Source organism: Triturus cristatus, chromosome 4_2 (assembly GCF_964204655.1).
Source record: "Triturus cristatus chromosome 4_2, aTriCri1.1, whole genome shotgun sequence".
NCBI classification, from domain to species: Eukaryota; Metazoa; Chordata; class Amphibia; order Caudata; family Salamandridae; genus Triturus; species Triturus cristatus.
Window position 1 is genome coordinate 418,345,305 of NC_140586.1, and position 21,021 is coordinate 418,366,325.

A 21,021-nucleotide genomic window follows, 5' to 3' on the forward strand; every position below is an offset into this window, starting at 1 on the left:
TTCACCTTCGAAAATTATCTGCTCCGCTCTCTGCCCAATGCATTCCTGTCTAGTAGCTTAAGTAAACATTCTGCCAGCTACCGAGCAAAGGCCCGGCTTCTCTGTCTTCATGCAAGTAATTCATAGCCCTGTTACTATGGAAGATTCCGCCCTCGCATCTAGTGTAGACACTTAGACGCTTGTACACGCACTAACAGTCAGTATAGTCAGTATAGAATAAGATTCTACTCTAAGAGACCTCTCTTTTGGATAACATAGTTCTTTAAACATAGGATGTTAGATATGATTTGGGATTAGGTTGACTTGACCCTCCAGACTTCTGTCGCCACATGTAGAGCTAAATGTCAAGTCTCCTTCACCCCCTAGTTGCACGTCAATTACACGTCATACTGCTGCGCGCGCATATCTGCCAAGTATTTCTGCTGACATTGCGAAATTCTTTCATGTAACCACCCTCTTATGACATCACATCTGATGACGTACTTTCATCACTCCCAGTTACGCCTATTTTTGCTACGTATGAATATATTATCACCACTATCAATTGTTACGCCTCTTGTATTGGCCTCACTGTAATGCCTATTGTATAAAAGTAATTGATTGTCAATAACGTATGTACTTCACTTCCTGAACCTTCGTGGTGATGGAACCTGGAGCAACCGATTATAATCGACCATTGGAATAAAGCCCATTCAGAACCTCTAATACCACGGATTCTGCCTCTTATTTACTGAGCTATTTTATTATGTTTCTGTATCAAATTAAGTCCCGGTAATTAAATTATTTACCACATGAATGGCGCCCGAACAGGGACACTTTCTCATCTCACGCGCCGGCGGTGCGTTGCAGGCCCGGTCTCCTGCCACAGCTGGACGGACAATAACGCGTACCAGCAGGATTTCCTGTATCTCCCTCCGGTCAAGCGGGGGCGACTGAGGCTGCGATCAACACCCAGACGAGGCGGTGAGAAGTGCGAAGTATCCCGACCAGAGCCTAGCTGAGAGAGCAAGATCCGAGGTATACAGAGGCCCACCAGTTTCCGAAGTCCCAAGTCGAGTCCAGTGTCCGAAGTGTTCGAGTCGAGTCCAGTCCGGTTCAAGTTCAGTCCAGTTTCTGAGGCCTTCCGTTTCCGAGCTACCCGGTGAGTACCATTACTGGGGAGGCGTTCTGGCGTGCACATAAGTTGTGCCGGTCCAGACGGGTTTGGGTACACAAATCCGGTCTGCACTGTTTCAGCAGTGTATCTGTACTGTTTAGCAGTATATCTAGTATATCAAGTATATAAATTCAGAATAATTCAGTTCAAGTCGAGTATTATGTTTAGTGATTAAGTTTTCTTTAGGTCGTCATCATTATTGTTGCTCAGTTAAATGTTAAATGTTAAATGTTTTTTTGTACATTCTGCATATTGTGGTATGAATGACTGTTCATTATTGTGATTACTGTATTAAGTGTGTTCAAGATCAAGTATCAGATCAGTTCTCAATATGCCGCTCTTTTCGAAATTAAGACAGATCACAACTAGAAAAGGGGTACTCGAAGAAGCTGTTCCTATTCCTCCTAGGGACACTCCAGGGTACTTCATGTATCATAAACATGGCTTAGACGCTATATTATTTCTTGATTTATGGGTAGACTACACTAAGGAATTACCAGAAAGTCAGAGGTGGCCCGTAGCGGGGACCTGGGATGCAGAGTGCATCGTGAAAGTAGAGGAAGAATTATGGAAAAAGAAAGCTAGACAATCACAGAAAGACGCCATTGAATTATGGCGTAAAGAATCATATAGACGTACAGAAAAAGCACGTAGACAGGAAGAGAAGAGTAAAGAGAATTCCAATGAAGTCCGAGAAAATCTATTAATTGAAGAAGGTGCACGAGTGAAATCAGAACAAGTAGACAGACAAAAAAATGCCCTTATGAATGGTATGTATCCCCTTCTGGCCGAAGGATTACCTAAGGCTACTCCAGGGATACCAAAAGACTTGCCAACCCCATTATTTCCAATAAAGGTACATCCTAAGGGGCATCCTAGAACCGCAGAAGATGTTTTTCTTTCCTCATATTTAGATGACGCAGCTCCCGAGTATGCTAATCCCGCCCCACATAGACCGCCTGCCAGGGAGGTTCAACGCCAAGATCCAGTACCCGTATCCCTACAGCAACAAGTTCTGACACAAGTTCCGGCAAGCACATCTGTTTCTGCATCTGTTCCTACAGCTACTTCTATAGCTGTATCCACACCTATAGTTGCTGTATCACGTTCAACAAATCCTTTCACACCCGATACCCCAGACGGGGCTACCGGAGGTGCTACCAATATCTTTTCTACGCCACCTAGAATAAATAAACTTACTTTTCAAGAGTCAGCACATTCACGTACCCCTAAACTCATAAATGCCCGTACGCTTAAGGAACTTCTTATAGATTGTAGATATGACCCTGTGCCCGGAAAAGAGGAAGAAATTACCCTAGCATCATTACGTATCAGACGAGCCGCAGTGTATTTAGGGAAATTACCAGGAATGACTGCACATCTAGATAATATATACCATTTTGTCCAAACAGGGCGAGATTCTGAATGTATTAACAGAGCTATGGAATACCAGAAAGTGGAAATACAGGGGGAACTGTTGCGTTTCCTCATAAATTGTGTGATCAGAAATCAAGACCGACCGGGGGTAGACCCGGAAGCAATGCAGATTCTTACCAGATGGAGCCAGAATATATCAGAAGGGAGACATGATAAGCAAAACTGTATAATAGCCATGTGCCGAAAGATCCGTAAAGAAATAGAACGTCTACACGAAGAAAGATTAGCGGTAGACCAGTTCGAACAAAGCGAGGAAGAAGCATCAGGACTGCCCACAGGACAGTCAGAAACTATAGCCTATGTAGGTAGAGGAAGATCTTGTAATAGTACTAGATGTCCTACTGATCCGATACGTCCGATATGTCTAGAAAATAACAGGAATTTTCAAACACCAATAATAAATATAAGGTCTAACGAGCATTCATTCCAAGCAGCTGATAAATTACTCCGAGAACGAAGGGGTTATCATTTTCTCGATTCTATGGATGAACAAGAATTAGCCAGGTCAGCTGTCCATTGGGTTGACAGTCCCGGGAAGTATAGTGATGATACAGTAGCACACACATTTTTTAATCTCACCCCAGATGAACAGCGTTTAGCTGGGATTTATATGATTCAACAACTTCTTATACTATATAAAAGCCAACATTCAGATCCTGGTCCCTTACCTGATATATTGACCGAATTACTCACGAATAGATGGAGAGGTTCAGGTACTAAGCTAATTAAAGAAATACTAGAATCAAGAAAGCAGTACATTCTTTTTATATGCCCAGAACATGTCTCACTGCCCATCAAGGAAAGAACCACGTATTACATGGACAGACAGAATCCCTTACGAGAAGTGCACCCAATAAAGGGCGAGGACAATGAGTTTAAACGTGTATATGTATATACGCCCATATCGAAAATAGAATTGTTGGAAATGAAGAAAGTGGTACCCAGTCATGACAAAGACCCAGCGGGTTTCCACCGAGAAATTAAAGACATGTTACTCATGGGAGAGTATACCTATCCCGACATTATGACAATATTAAAGGTATTAATGCCTGCTGGCATTTATGAAAAACTCAAGGAAAAAGAGTGGGAGGTGGGAGACCAAAAGATAGATTGGACAGCATTAGAAAATGAAGAAAAGGCCCGAGGTCCAGGTTCGGGGCTTGGGGACAAAACTAAAGCACTACCAGGTTTACTAGTACAGGTACTGCCACGTTTATTAACCACGAAAAAGGAAGACTGGGGTGCAATTTCAGCCTGTAAACAAAAGCAAGATGAAGACACTAGTGATTTCTATGCACGATTTGAAAAATGTTTCGGTATAAATAGTGGCATAAAAGCAAGTAGCGAATCATACCCACATCTGTTTGTGACTAAATTAGTTGAAAATTCTTTGCCCCAAGTGAAGAATAGAGTATTAAAATTCGAGAGTACCTGGCAAGGTAACACTCCATCACAAATGTTACAGTATCATCACAATAGAATTAGAGAGGAACAAGATCATGAACAAAGACGCATGAAAGACACGAAAATGAAAATGCTAGTCTCCCAGACAGTTCCAGCTGAAGGACATAAAAAGGGTACGACACATTCTGGCGATTTAGCAGGACCTGTAAAAGGGACATGCAACTATTGTAAACAACTAGGTCATCATGTACACGATTGTCCAGTCCTGAAGCGTAATATCGCCACGGGTATTACAAAAGAAAGACCACGGCCACTTAGACAGGATCAGAATGAACAAGGAGCCTTGCAGCATGCACAGTCCATGCCAGCTCCACAACAGACTATACAGTTTGTGCCAGCTGCACCAGCGCTGCCTGTTGCTGCCACGCAAACCACGACACGACAACTGTACCAGACCGCACAGTATGACTATCCTGATTATCAACGATATGCATGAACCAGCCTAGAGAGGGAAGTTGACTTACCCCTTATCGAGATCCCTGTAGATCAAGAAGGACCTTATGTACATAGTGAATTATTAGGCCAAGACAGAAAATTTTTACTCGATACAGGGGCAAGTCGAACAACTATAAAACGTAGTGAAGTTCCAGGGGCACCCCTCTCAGGCTCACAGAATATTTCCCTTGGTTTTTCAGGAAAACCTATTGTTAATGAAGTGTCACAACCTCTTCCACTTACGATAGGACCTTTGACCCGAACTACAGATTCATTGCTTACTAAATCATGTCCAGAAAACCTGTTAGGAATAAAGACATTGAAAGCTCTAGGAGCTATAATATGTTGTTCTCCGGAAGGAGTAAGATTGTTTTTACGTGATTTTAAAGGTCATTATGTGTCTAGAGACATGGATCCCCGATTGCAGACTTTACCTACACATCTATGGGCACAAGGCCCTACTGATGTTGGTTGTATGAATATTATGCCATATCGAGTCACACTAAAGGCAGGAGTGGTATTACCACGAATGCGGCAATACAAGTTACCACCAGATGCTGTAGTGGCTTTACTGCAAATCATTGACGAACTCATTGCCCAAGGAGTGGTTGTAGAAACAGACTCCAATGTATGTAATTCACCGATAATTCCGATCCTCAAACGAACAGATCCGAAGGCCCCGCCAGTATATCGATTGGTTATTGATCTGCGCGAATTAAACAAGTGTATTGTGCCACAATTCCCTGTGGTCCCCGATATCTCATCATTACTGACAGCTATTGATTCCGAAGCAACATTCTTTACTGTAATTGATCTTAAAAATGCCTTTTTCAGCGTCCCAATAGATCCGGAAAGCCAATATTTGTTCGGATTTAGTTTAAATGGACGTAGCTTTAAATTCTCACGCGCACCTCAAGGATTTACAGAAAGCCCCAGCATCTATAGCCAAGCACTGAAACGAGAACTCGACAGTATCCACATGCCAGTTAACACTGCCTTGCTTCAATATGTTGATGATCTGCTGATCACCGCTAGAAGCGAACCCGAATGTGAGAAAGCATCACTGACAGTTTTACAATTTCTAGCCGAAAAGGGGCACAAGGTGTCCCCTTCTAAGCTGCAATTCTGTGTACAGCGAGTTGTTTATCTTGGACACTCGCTGTCCAAGGAGGGAAGGCAGCTTACACCCGACCGCATTCAGTTAATAGCTAACATGCCAATACCCAAGACACAAAAGGAGGTACGGGCTTTCATAGGCCTCACTTCATATTGTAGGCAGTGGATCCCTCAGTATGCATTTCTAGCAAAACCACTCATTCAGTTGACAACACAGGAGGCAGCCACATCGACTGTTCTCCCTTGGACTCAGGAACATACACAAGCTTTTGAAAGCTTAAAGAAAGCTCTATGCCAAGCACCTGTTTTAGCAACACCATGTTACAGTAAACAGTTTACACTCTTTATTACAGAACGCGAAGGTACTGCCTTGTCAGTACTCACACAGGAACAAGCAGGAGCACACAAACCATGTGCTTATTTTTCTAGTACATTAGATCCCGTAGCTCAGGCTCTGCCTGCGTGTCTGAAATCAGTGGCAGCGACAGCTTTAGCAATCAGACAAAGCGATGCCATAGTGTTAGGACATCCATTGACAGTACAAGTACCACATGCAGTGGAGGTTCTTGTGAATCGAACGCAAACACAACATTTGACTATAGCAAGACTTACAGGGTATGAACTAACACTGTTTCAGCCACATATAGAAATCAGACGTTGTAACACATTGAATCCTGCCACACTTTTACCTGTAAATGGAACAGACCCACTAGCCCATGACTGTATTGAAGTTATTACAATCACGACGAAACCCAGACAAGATTTAACCGATGTCCCATTGTCAGACCCAGACCTGACGTTGTATGTAGATGGTTCATGTATGAGAACAAGTACAGGAGAACTAGTGGCCGCTTACGCAGTCACAACAGACACTGAAATCATTGAAACAAATTGCATAAATACCTTGTCCGCTCAAGCAGCAGAGCTCGTCGCTCTGACACAAGCCTGTATTCAAGCCACAAATAAAAAAGTCAACATATACACTGATTCACGTTATGCATTCGGAGTCGTACATGACTTCGGCGTGCTGTGGCGAGAGAGAGGTTATTTAACTTCTCACGGTGCCCACATTCAGCACGGACCCCTCATTCATGCCTTATTAGATGCAATACATTTACCCATTGCAATATCGATTATGAAATGCAAAGCACATACGAAAGTTACTGATATCATTTCTCAAGGCAATGATTTAGCTGATAGAACAGCTAAACAGACGGCTCAAACTCAAACATCCGACATGATAAAGACAATAGTCCCGACGCCAACACACTGTATGACGGTTAAAGATCCTACTCTTGACGTAATTGATATACAGACACATGCTACACCAGAAGAAATAAAGAAATGGACTGAATTAGGAGGGATCCAAACCGATCAAGGATGGATGATGAAGGAAAAGTCTGTGTGGTTCCTTCCTGATTCAATGGTCCAAGTCATTATTAACACTATCCATAGTCCAGCGCATCTAGGAGAGAAAGCTATGCTAGACAGCATTCAACATATTTGGTTCAACAAGCATTTACGAGCTGCAGCCAAACAAAAAGTTCGTACCTGTATGATCTGTTGCCAGTTCAACCCAGGAAAAAGCGTTCCCGTAGAACAGGGTGGATTTCATCCTCCTGATCATCCTTTTGAAGTCCTCCAGATGGATTATATCCAGATGGAACGATGTAGAGGATTCAAATATGTTCTCGTAGTTGTGTGTGCTCTTTCCCGTTGGACGGAGGCATACCCGGTTTCAGATTACACTGCCCCGACTACTGCCAAACAGTTGGTTCGAGAATTCTTCCCACGATACGGTTTACCACGTGTTGTTCACTCAGATAACGGCCAGCCGTTCTCATCCGAATTAATGAAACACGTTTCACTTTTGTTAGGCTATCAGTGGAAATTCCACTGTGTCCGACACCCCGAAGCAGCAGGTCTCGTAGAAAGACATAATCAGACTCTGAAAATAAGATTATCCAAAATATGCAGAGAGAAAGGTGTCGACTGGGTAGTAGCATTACCAGTTGCACTCTTTTACACAAGAATGGTAGCACACTCTCGAACAGGGCTATCCCCGTATGAAGTGATCTTCGGCAGACCACCAAATATGTGGGGGACGCCTATACCACGCAAAATAACTGATATTGACTGTAACATGCTGACAGATTACTTGGCTTCCTTGATGTCTGCACTACAATCTTGTCGTTCACAGGTAGCTGCAGCTTTTCCTGACAACACTGAGGTGAAACCCCATGACGTGGTTCCGGGAGACTTGGTCCTCGTGAGGAACTTTGATCGAAAGACTCAGCTGGAACCTAGGTGGAGGTCACCTCAGCTGGTGTTGCTCACCACAAGAACAGCCGTGAAGATCGAAGGCAGAAAGGGATGGATTCATTCAAGTCATATCAAGAAATTTCATGGACTAAAATCAGATGTGAATACCTCACCTTGTGTGTCTTCACCCATTGACTCAAAACTTCCTTTTGTGGAAAAAAGTGATTGCGAACATTATAAATTAAAGCTCAGGCCCAATCAGTCGAGCAATTTGATTGTTTAAGTCCTCTCCAAGGTGAAGCGGTTGAATTGTCTCTGACATGTATCCCTTGGACCTGAATAGAGAAAGCACCCGAAAAATGTTGAAACGACAGGCGTACTGTAAATCACTGCGTAGTCATTGCATAGTGACGTTATTAATTTTATTTTTCTCAAGTCTTTTAATAATTACTGCAAGTATATTGTTGCACATATATTATCCTATTTCTAGACATGTTTACAATGTTACTGCTGAACATTCTTTTAGTGAATTACCTCCGCTTGAATTGTCATACAGATTTGCGCTGCGCAATAACACTTTTATTAGTATGTTGCATCATTCCCATCAGGTTAGCAATGCTACAAATTGTTGGATATGTGGCCGACTCCCTCCCTATCAGAACTATAAAGGAATTCTACCTCTTTTTCCATACCCGTTCACACACAACGGCTCCTGTGGAGCATGGTTTAGCTTAATTAATTCTCTGGATTCGAATTCTGCAGTTTATCAAGATAACTGGGTATGGGGAAATTTGAATTTAGTTTTACTTAAGGTCTGCTATCCTAACAAGGAGGGACTTCCCAAAAGAACAGGAACTGATCTAGAAAATGAAGTATATGGATTAGGTAATTTTACGCTTAATCTTATGATCCTAAATGTCGAATCCGAAGCTACTCCAATTTTGCCCGCTATGTCAATATTTCCAGTAAAAGGTGAATTATGTGTAAGAAAGAATGGTTCCATACATATGGGCCATAGTAGATGCACCACAGTAGTGGAATTTAGTGATCAAGGCAAGTCTACATTTAGAGCTTCCCGCCATTCCTATTTTATATGTGGTCAGACGGCATATGTACGTTTGCCTCTAGATTGGGATGGTACCTGCTACATTGGATTCCTTTTGCCACCTGTTTTCCTAGCTCCTCCTGATTATCACAGAAATACTCATTTAGTACACAATAGAGAAAGGAGAGATCTCCCAATAGTCGATTACACTGAAACGGCATGGGAAAAATACACAGATTTCAATAAAGGTCTCTTTCCCTATATAGGTACCGTTACTAATAGTAAGCTGATACGTAGATTGACTAGAACCCTTGAAGCAGTAGTGAACGAAACTATTTCCGCCTTAGGCAATTTAACAGAAGAGCAGTCTGCTATGCGGATTGTTGTGCTTCAAAATCGTCTTGTCCTTGACGTCATCCTGGCCGATAGGGGCGGAGCTTGTAGGGTCATCGGATCAAGCTGTTGCATATTCATACCAGAAAATTCGCCATCTGTATATAAAGCCATAACCCGCCTTCATAAGATTGTAAGTCAGATACACCAGAATCCAGGCACCTGGACTTGGTCCGGTTGGTTTTGGAGCGTGTTATCAGCCTGGGGATGGAGAGTTCTATCCTTCCTGGGTATTGGCCTTCTCATATTATTCAGTTGCTGCTTATGCCTGCAATGTGGACCAGCGATTTGTGGTCTGTGTGCCACATCGTGCATTCCACATCAAGATTTTCATTCAAGATCCCGGAAGAAGAAAGAAGAACAAATGATGCTATATGAACAGATCAATGGATTAATGAAGATTGATATCTCTTGACGGGCAAGTAGGGGACAAGGAGGGAATGTGGAAATATGGATTTTTCTGGTCAGTTATGTCCCCTATCTTGGACCCCAACGGTTCTATGTGCATGTTACAAGTACATGTATGTTCCCTCCAGTTCCAGTTATGAAGACGCAAATATATGTGTGTCCACCGTTAACATGTCCTCTGTTGATCCGCCATGAATGGGCCGGATATTCCATTCCTAAGTACGAAAGGCCACCGCCTTTATATGGTTCACTTATGCCATTTTTACAGTCCAGGCAAGTAGGCCCTGATTCTGTCATCGAACTCTTCTTGCTTTCTGTCTTTGAAGCTCCAGTTCGAGCCTGCATCTGTGACCATGAACTTGGTCTCATTCTCTGCGCGGCTCACGAAGCCTGACATCAGCTTGCTGCCTGCCAAGAACTGTATTTCACCTTCGAAAATTATCTGCTCCGCTCTCTGCCCAATGCATTCCTGTCTAGTAGCTTAAGTAAACATTCTGCCAGCTACCGAGCAAAGGCCCGGCTTCTCTGTCTTCATGCAAGTAATTCATAGCCCTGTTACTATGGAAGATTCCGCCCTCGCATCTAGTGTAGACACTTAGACGCTTGTACACGCACTAACAGTCAGTATAGTCAGTATAGAATAAGATTCTACTCTAAGAGACCTCTCTTTTGGATAACATAGTTCTTTAAACATAGGATGTTAGATATGATTTGGGATTAGGTTGACTTGACCCTCCAGACTTCTGTCGCCACATGTAGAGCTAAATGTCAAGTCTCCTTCACCCCCTAGTTGCACGTCAATTACACGTCATACTGCTGCGCGCGCATATCTGCCAAGTATTTCTGCTGACATTGCGAAATTCTTTCATGTAACCACCCTCTTATGACATCACATCTGATGACGTACTTTCATCACTCCCAGTTACGCCTATTTTTGCTACGTATGAATATATTATCACCACTATCAATTGTTACGCCTCTTGTATTGGCCTCACTGTAATGCCTATTGTATAAAAGTAATTGATTGTCAATAACGTATGTACTTCACTTCCTGAACCTTCGTGGTGATGGAACCTGGAGCAACCGATTATAATCGACCATTGGAATAAAGCCCATTCAGAACCTCTAATACCACGGATTCTGCCTCTTATTTACTGAGCTATTTTATTATGTTTCTGTATCAAATTAAGTCCCGGTAATTAAATTATTTACCACACTTCCTCCAAGTTTTAAAGGGGTAAGCGGTACAGCTGGTGGCAGTTGTCACTGCTTCTTAGACGTATCACGTCCGCAGTAGAAAGACTTTCTTCTGTTTTGTGAATAAGAGGTAGTTGGTTGTTGCCTGAAGGATTGTTGACTGAGAAGAGTAACGTTGGTTACTCTGATAGGACTGGTATTGTCGTTGCTGATTATAGCCTCCTCGACCAGAGAAGGATCCACGGCCTCTAGCGCCACGAAAAGGCGGTTTCCGAAATTGAAGAGTACAGAGAGATCTTGCTGTCTCGGTATCCTTTAATGGCCTGGAGGGCCTCGTCAACATGCTGACCAAAAAGAGACTCGCCCTCAAATGGCATATCAATTATTTTAGCCTGAACCATGGTCGAAACTTTCTTCCCAATAGCGTACAGATGTCTCCCATCCCGATCAGGAGGAGCTGACAGCGGAGAGGAGGGATTCCGCGATCATTGAGCTGCTTGGGCGATAACGGAATTTGCCTTTGGCTGACCTATCAGACATGCTGGCGAATTGTCTGGTGCCTTGTATTTCTTCTCGAGACGGGGCAAGACCGCAGGAATAGAAGAGGAGCTTTCATAACCTTTAATCCTTCCTGCCAAATAAAAGTCAATAATAGAAATCGACCGTATCTGCTTCCTCGGTTGATCTTTAAAATCGTAAAGGAAACCATCATCTTTCTTTGTTTCCATAGGAAGGAGGAACCATTGTGTTGCCCTCTCCATGAGATGAAAACCTCCGATATCAACTGGAGGAGAGTCAACCGGAGCAGGAGTTTGTATCTGGTAGTCATCCCATTCTGTAAGTAGTGATCTATCATCCAGTTCTCCATCCTCCCCATCGTCATCCGTGGTGTGAGCATCCTAAGAGTGATGCGAAGGTACAGGAGAATGTGGTCTGGGCGACTTCAATGCTGATGAAGATTGAGGAACAGGTGTAGGGGGTATAGAAGAAGCAGATTCAGATGGAGGGAAACGGCGATAATAATCGTCCAACATGTATTGTAGGTTATTTAGAAGAGCCAAAGGCATTTGGGCTGTAAGAATTTGATCTGGAGCTGAAAGAACAGTCTCCTGGCAGAAATCATCTTCTTGATCCACATCTTGATATTTTAATGAAGAGCTTAGAAGGGCTCCTGGCAGTACGAAACCTATCGCCCTCATCCGATTCTTCATCATCCTCTTCATAATCCAACAACTGCTCAGGTAACACAAGAGGAACCTTAGAAGGGGAGGTGTAAATTGGAGAGGGAAGCTCCCCGTTTTTGTAGCAAAGAAGGTGTTGCTGTTGACGGAGACAACTGTGTAGACGGTGCCGCAGACGATGAAGATGATGTTGTGGGCATAGACGAAGACCAAACCTGAAGAGCCGTGCATGAAGACAGTTGTAGCGTTGACGAGGTAGCCGTCGACGAGGTAGCCCTCGACAAGACTCTTAACTTTAGGAACGTCGACGGTAGATCTCACCTCCCTCGTCGACGAGACTGGCTTCACGGAGACAGATACCAGCGTTGACGGCGAGGATGCCAACGACATTATCATCTGCGGCTTCGGCGACGAGAAGGTAGCAGTCGACGTCGCGCCGACGGAAGGCTTCGTCGACTAAGACATCGTTGTCGAGCGACCCCGTTTCTGAGGTAAATCTCTGTCAGAAACTTGTTTTGAAGCCTGAGACTTCACAGTCTTTCTCGGGGGCGTAGAAGGAAGAGTTTTACTCTTATAAGGTGGAGGAGCCTTTTTTGAAGTAGAAGGCAGCTCAGCACTCTTAGAAGTGTGCTGTTTTTGATACCTTAGCCCCAGGAGAAGATAAATCCGTGTCAGCTGTCCTCTTCCTAGAGGAAGTAGTCTTGACAGAGGCAATACTCCCAACTTCAGATAAGGGATTGTCCTGATCTTTAATCTTCTGTAGCCACATTAGTAGATGGCCATCTCTGTCCGTCAGTCTTTTGTGGGAAAGTTCTGCAGATCTTGCAGTCTCTCACCTGGTGGTCAGGATACAAGCAGTAAATGCACTTCTTGTGGGGATCTTCTGAAAACAGCCGGAGTTTCCCACAAGATTCACAAGGTCGAAAGAGATTTCTTTTAAGAAGACATCATAAAATGAAGAATTCCTGAAGAAACCAGAGAAATACTGAGCAGAGCTCAGGGAGACTCCCTTCACATGACGTGGGGAAGAAAATCTGAGAGCCTGAGCCTCTGAGGAGAACATTCTGGAGGGTGCTGTCACCTAGTTTGGACTATATATAATGACTTGGATGAGTCATGAAAGTGGAGAATTTTTCCCTTTTGATTTCTGGCTACTTTACTTCCTGGTTCTAGGTTACCTATGATATGGTTTCTATATGCATGTATATTGCTATTTTTATGTACTGTGAGACTCCCACTCCGACGACGGGGAATGATTCAGACATGCGAATCTATGAAAGATACCCCAATACTGGAGAATTTTTTGTTTTCATATGAATTGAAAGAAATCTGTTCTGTATTCAAATAAGATGATGGAGCTTCTTTGGTATTTAGTAGAAACAGATAGGTGGCATGTTGAGGAAAGCCACCATTTTGGATCTCCGTGCAAGAGCAAGCTTGCTATAGGGAAGCAGGCGGTATCTCTTGGAGAGCTGCCCTGAATCATCGGCTACCAGTCTTCGATTCATGCCAACTCTCCGGCTCTATTTCAGTAAAAAAACTTATGAGGACTCTAGCTAAAACATCTCGGACAATGAAAGTCAAGTACTGAGAGAGCACCCTTGGAGTTGTGTGACAGGACAGAGCTGCGATGGTGGCTGTAAAATATGGAAACGTAAACTGTTGTGCCATGATTATAAAGCATAACTAAGCGATGGAGTCAGATAGCAACTGTTTTGAATAGTGGTATTTCTGTATTCGCTCATGTATTTCCTGAAAATAGTCTAATCAGTAGCTATCCCAGCAAATAAACTGTCTGAAGCTACTAGCAAGGGCGTTTAGGCGGGGTAAAGGTCAGTGCTGTATTCGGTTCTCATGATGGAGCACATACTGTAAAGTACAATGGGTCAATGAACCGAGAGGCATGATGGCTTGGGCCTTGGCATACCTGGTGAAATGCTTCTCACACTATTGTCTGGACTTCTATATTTTGATGCTAGCACAGTTCCGTCAAGTTTAGTCAATTACAGAGACAGAATACCTTCAAGTTTAGTAAATTATAGAGACTAGTGGTTGAAAAATACAGCTTACAGGGGCAGGTAAGGATCAAAGCTGAGTGCTGAAAAGAACAGATTGATTTTTGGTTCAATTCCTAGTTGGCAAGTTAATTCCGCAGCAGGCATTAATTTTTTTGGCAACAGAAGACAGAATTACAACAATGCTTCCCTCCATTCCTTATGATTTCAAGTGTTAATGAATAAGTTTGGCAACAAAATATAACACTAGCTCTGATCACTCCTTTGTGGAGGGCATAACCTTGGTTCTTCTGCAAGAACTTTGTACAGAATTTTAAATATTTTCCCGCTCAGTTCTCAATGTTCTTAATAATCTAACGGACCTTCTGAGTCCATTTGGTGTTGTATGATCTTCTGACAGTAAGGGCAGAGACAGTTTCAGGGTACATCCTCCGAGGGAGGACGAGGAGCTCATGAAAGTTCTGTGCAAATCCACTGACAGTGCTCAGACCTATAGATTTTTAAAGTCACAGATAGAACAGTTCTTTAGGATATTGCAGACTTTGATCTACTCACAAGGTGGTTGATAAATTAGATAGTTTCTTTTAAAGTGCTGTAGGAAACTTGTTTAGTCTCACCTCCAGTAAAAGAGCTGCTGACATTTGAGTGCTTGACATTTCAGCAGGTCATTCCACTGGAAGGTGTTTCGAATGCGATTCCTAGGTAGGTATGCCGCATTCAGTCATATGATCCCCTTAGCAGAGGGTTAGACTGGAGGGTATTTTTTATTCTCGGTGTCTCGTCGTAAAAGAAGGAGTTTTATTTTAAAATTAAAAAAAATTATCTAATGGCTTTGAAATTTACTGATAAACTTAAATAAGCATAATGTGAGCAAACGGGTCTTGATATGGATTCACAATCATTGTCAGCAAAAGAAAAAGAGTAAAAGAAAACCACAATTCTAGAAACAAATTATCCAACCCAGTCTCTGAAATCAAAAGCATGTTTATTTAAAACAGGCTGTGTACTTTTATACAGATTTACAGCTTTGACTCTCCTTACGTGAATGATCCGTCCCTCCCAGGGTTTGGGCAAGGGTCTATTTTCTTTAAGCCAAAATAGGGTCTTGTTATAAAGTTCAACAAATGTCTCACGCTTGCCCGGGCTAAGCACAGGTACCCCGGTCAGCACAGCTACAAAGGGCTGGCAGTCAGGGGGGAGATTAACATTGTGGGCCCTCCCACCCTTAAGACCCTCACCTGTCTGCTGCGCATGGGCCTTTGCAGGTTTAGCTAGTTTGGATATTAAAGTCTCAGGTGTACTGGGGGCTACTGGAGTGGAGGCTGGGGTAATAGAATTTGGTTTACCAGGGATGCCAGAAGCTGTGGTACAAACCGTCTTTTTGTCTAAGATGTTATTAGCGGCCTTAGAGGGCTTCAATTTCTCTACAGGCTTAATTACTGACGGCCCAGGTTTCCTCGCTATCCCTGCAGCTAAAACGATAGGGTGCGAATTACAATCAGTCACCTCGGGTACAACTGGTATAGTGGCTGCTGGGATAGCGGTGCCTTGTTGAACTATAGGGGTCTCCCTGCTGTCAGTTCCCCCCCCTGGCCCATCCTCCCCAATTCTTAACTGCAATTTGATAAATGATTTTAGGGAGAAAAAAATTGTCTAGGGTTGCCTGCTCCATTTTATCCACCCGCTCTGATAGCCCCCTCTGATAGCCCCCTGATTTTATCTATCACCAGGAGGAGTAAGGATTTCATCATTTTCTCCATATTTACAATTAGGAGAGAATCTGGGGGTAGAGGCGCTGCAAGGCTACCAGTCTGTTCTTTACAGACACTAGCCACTGGCCCTCCAGGTGTCCCCTCCCCCTTCTCTCTCTGTAGCGTGCTGGGATCCCGCCCCACTACCTTATGTGAGCCACCCATCCTGGTCTCTTGTGGGCTTTAGCCAGTCTACCTTTCCGTGGGGTGGACAATCTTTTCCTTTTAGTGGGGACTGGATGTATTTCCGCCTGCACCACAAGGGCCGATGGTGGGGGCAACATCGGGTGAGTAGAAGGATTAGCCAGGGGCAGCGAGGAAATGGCTGCCTCGCTAGCCATTAAGTCTAAGGCCACATTATTTTCAGCATGAAGTGCCGTGGCCGTCAAAATTTCCAACCCGTCTATACTAGCTCTTAGGGCGGCCACACGGGGGTGGTCAAGGGGAGAAGGGGCAGGGACAGGTGGGTCCAATATTCGCTCTGGGGAGGGCACCAGGGCTATCGAGCCCAACGAAGACCGTCTATAACCAGAGGGACCTCGAGAAAGCCGCCGCTCAGCCATGGCGATTTCTTTATCAATAACATTGGCCACACGGGTAATAAACCGGTCCATGGTACCGGCCATCCCCCCCCCCCCCCCCCCATACCCCTCCCCACCCCCCCCCACCCCTCCTCAGGCTTTTGCCTGAGCGGGTTGACATCGCTAGGGCAAAACCAGCCCAGATGTAAAAGCAGAACCCCCAACAATGGCCTAAGACAGTTAAGGACAACTTATAATGTGGGCTACCTGATGACAATAGTCACAATTTTAGAAAGGTGGCCCAAACCGACCATGAGCAGCCTCAACGGCCGCAGCACTTTGCCCGGGCTCCCGCGCAGCGGGGATCAAGGTCACTAGGGTATTGCAGGCTGTGGGCATGGCCCCGAGGCAGCGCAGACCCGGTATACTGAACAGGGCAGGGACTCCTGGGAGAACGAGTCCCTGGTATTGCGCCGTTCCCTCTGGCCGCGTCTGACACCACAGGATAGCCCCACAAAGGTCAAAGTAGCAAGGCTGTGAGCAACTCCAGCTCCCAACAGCCTTACAGAATCAGGGACGGGCGTCGCAGCACCCGGAGAGCAATTGAATTGGGGCCAGAGTCTGCACGCTCAAGGTGGCTACAAGAGGCAACAAGTATCTATACAAGCTCACAACGGCTGTACAAGTTACATAGGATAGCTGGCAGTAGTCTTACCCTCAACATACCAAATGTTTGCAGATACAAGATGCAATAGGGGGGGCCCAGCCCAGCCTCCTCCGGCCTCGGACGGCCGCAGGCGGCCCCGCCCTTGTCCCGGGCTTAGCCCGGGCTCGTTCCCGCGCGCGTTCCGCGATGCGCGTTGCTGATGATCAATTTATTCCACCTGGCGAGGGCGGGTCAAGGAGGCGTCTACGGGCCCTGGTGGCTTCTGGGCGATGTAGTCTGCCTGCCTCTTGGCCTCGATCCCCCCCCTACTGCGAGCGTTTCCCGCAAAGCGGGAAACGCGAGTTCTAACGATGGTGACAGCAGCAACAAAAGTTCCCAGTGCGCAGAGTGTCAGCAAAGGAAGAGAGCAGGAGCGTGGTTCTCCCAAGCAGTCAGCAAGCAGGGCTTTCGAAGATCAAGGGCTCCGAGGCTTCTAATAGTTTGGATTCTTTGTCTGGGGGCGGTGTGTCTCCTGTTGTTTGGGAGTTAGCCCGCTTCCTTGCGTTGGAAACCACCAAAGAATCCAGAGGGAGCTGTCCTTTAATACAAGAAGGATCTTCTGGGGCAGGTCTATATTTTTTCTCAATTCGAGGGTTAAGTACCCTGGCCCGTACGGGGTCCTTAAAAACTTCTGTGGCGTGTTTTATGACCCCTTTAATCATAGGTAAAATTTGAACTGATTTCTGAGACTGCTCAAAAGTGTCTAAAAGGAAGTCTTCCTCGGGTGCATCTGAGTGCATGGTGACGCCATGGTAAAGTGCTGCTCTGTGTACTAGTTGTCCAAACCCGAGGTGGTCATCTGGAGGTGAGGGTTTTGAAGGGTATGTAGTAGGATCAGGTACATCAGGCAGAGGGTAAGCCCAGTCGTCCAATGGTACAATATCTGGATTTGTGAAAGGATCATTAGGATCATTAAGATCATCCGGATCACCCCCTCCCCCTAGGTCCTCATCATCATCCTGTGGAGGTGGTGTATGTGAAGGAGATGATGGAGGTAATGGTGGTGGAGGCAGGGGGGGTGGGGTAAGAGTTCGTACAGGAGAGGAAGGAGGAATGGGTGAAGTGGCTGAGTCCTTCTTCTTTACAGGAGCTGGAGAAGGTGTTGTGTCTAGCTTCCTTTTCTTACATGGCACAGCAGTGACATGTCCAGTGTTTGGATTAATATAGATCCTTTTTTGCGTTGGATCTGGGTGGAAAAGCTCTTGGTCTTCAGGAACAGACCTTGGCGCCGATTTTTTCGGTTCCGATCTATGTTTTGGGTGATCGGTAGAGTCTTTAGGAGGTGTAGTATAGACCTTAGCCGGTTGTTTCGGTACCGATGAGGGTTTCGGTGCCGATGAGGGTTTCGGTGCCGAAATGGAGTCTTTAAGCTTGGGAGCTTTCGGTGCCGGTTTGTCTATGGGCCTCGATGGTTTCGGTGCCAAAGGTGCCGGAGCCGGCTTCGGTGCCGAGAGGTCTTGTGTCTTCGGTGCCGAAGGTGCTGGGGGGTACAATAATATGTGGTTTGCTCAGGCCCGAGCCACCTGAAGGCTTGTATTTCTTCGGAGCCGAGCCCGAAGGCGGGGCTTCTGAAGGTTGTTTTCGGTCGCGACTGGGGCCAGCTGGCGAAGTCTTGACCAATGCCTTTTTTGGAGGGGTTGGGGTAGGGGCATCGGTACTCACGCGTTGCCCCGGAGTAATGGGGTTGTCGGAGTCGTCTGCTTCTGATATAATGTGAAGTTCCTTGGAATCTTCTTCCGGGACATCGGGGCCCTCATCAAAGATGTCCTCTGGTTCCGGAGCTGGTCTAAGTGCCATGATATGGCGTCGAGCTCTCCGATCCCAAATGGTCTTCTTGGATCGGAATGCGGCGCAGGCTGGACAGCTGGACTCGTCGTGTTCCGGCGACAGGCACAGGTTGCAGACCATGTGATGGTCACTGTGCGGGAATTTTGCTCCACATTGGGGGCATTTTTTAAACTGCGTCCTTTCCATGAGCCGCAGGCCTCACGGCGCGGATAGGTTTAATCGCCCGCGTCGATGTCCGGAACCGGCCCGATGAATTTGAGGTCGAGTAAAGGTGTATCGATGAAAATTATAAAGGTTTTTCGCTTCGAAAAGCTTGGTTTAGAAGTTTTCTACCGGAGTGGGAAAGTTTCATCCGAACCCAATGGCGGAAAAAAACAATCTGAGGATGGAGTGGATGCCCATGCGTACTGTAGTCCAAGGGAGGAGTCACCTATCTCGTGACCAAAAGACTTCTTCCGAAGACTAACAACAACCTGCAAGCATCCGAGCACAACACCAGATGGCGATCTTATCCTAAGTGTGTGATCCGCAGCTCATATGCCTCGAACACACATTTAAAAAAAGTTTTTACCACATTTTGATGACTAAATGGTCATAGCTAGAAGATAATGGCTAACTTAACTTCCACTGTTCCCAGCAAATTAAATTACATTCCTACACCCTAATTAGTCTCAACATCAAGAACACTCACTAATTACTTGCCATGTTCTAGGGCCCTGATCACAACAAAATCACGGACACCCTGATGTGGAGAAGAGTAGACAACAAGACATGTAGTTTGCAGAAGGGAAAAAAAAGTAGCCACAGAGTATCAAGCAACAGCCAGTAATTGAAGATTTACAGATTAGAAAGGAACTTAGATCATGCCTATACTATCACATGTAAAGATTGTCCATTCTTATCAATTGGGGGAAAATCTAGCTTTGGTACAGTAAGAACAACATTAAACCCAAACTGTCATCGGGGACATTGCGCCTTATGTTTGCTCTCGGAACTCCTTTCAGCTCCTGAATCTCCTGAACTTTTTATCTCTTCTTACCACCACCAAATCAGGTTGACCTATGGACCCTTGTCCTCTTTCGATGTTTGGTAAACTCAATCCACAATTTCTGGAGCTTCTCACTCAGCTTCTAAAAGCATCGCTTTCTGAAGGCATTGTCCCAAAAGCTTGGAAACACGCAATGGTCATGTCCCTGCTTAAAAAACAAATCTTGATCCTTTTATCTGGTCTAACTCGCCTACCTACTCTGGTTCAGATTATGGAAAAACACGTGAATAAACAGCTCACAATGTACACCGAACTTAATGGCTTGCTCCAACCCTGGCAGTCAGGCTTTAGAGCAGGCCATAGCACGGAGTCACCTCTTCTCGCCAGGATGGAATATCCAAGGCATCAATTAGATAATGGTGGTACAGCTGTGCTGAGTCTTTTAGAGCTCAGTGCAGCCTTTGCCACAGTGAACCACAACAGTCTTCAACAAAGACTAGAGTCTATGGGTGTGAAAGATATGGCCCTGTCATGAATGTGCTTTTCCTGCAAGATCATGTTTTCCAAGTTCACACTGCTCAGCACCACTCAAAGCTACATCCTTTACCATCTGTTGTCTCTTAGGCATTCACCATTGGTCCAACACTCTTTAACCTTTACGTAAGGTCGCTCACTGACCTTGTCGAGAACGGAGTCTCACTCTCCTATCATACGCCGACAACACTCAAATCGTTTTCTCCCTGCCATCTCAGGAGTATCGTGGGGCAGAGGACTTGATCAGCTACCTTTCACAAGTATCTCCTGGATGGATGACAATACCTTTAAGCTGAACAGGCATAAGACAGATTCTACTGGTAGACTCCCTTTCACAACTTTGGGGTCCTCACCTGTAGCCCGAGGTTATGGGTACTGTTCCCACTCAAGTACCTGTGGTCAAGAATTTCGGAGTCTGGCCGGCTGACAGGTTGTCCATGAGTCACCAAATCACCAAGGTGGCTTCTACCTGTTTTGCCATTTTCAGATGGTTCAAGAAAATTCTGGGCTGTCTTCCTGTCTCCACCCAAAAAAGTTGTAACCCAGGCCTTGGCCATTTCCAGGCTGGATTATGGAAACATTCTATACCAGGAAAAAAAGCCTGATCAAGCCGTTCCAGATCGT

General features: G+C 45.1%; 1 protein-coding gene across 1 annotated transcript in view; it reads right to left on the reverse strand.

Annotated features, from left to right (window-relative positions):
* SASS6 (SAS-6 centriolar assembly protein) overlaps positions 1–21,021 on the reverse strand; it is a 238,305-nt gene that overhangs the window by 78,173 nt on the left and 139,111 nt on the right. The gene's annotated exons all lie outside the window — the stretch shown is intronic.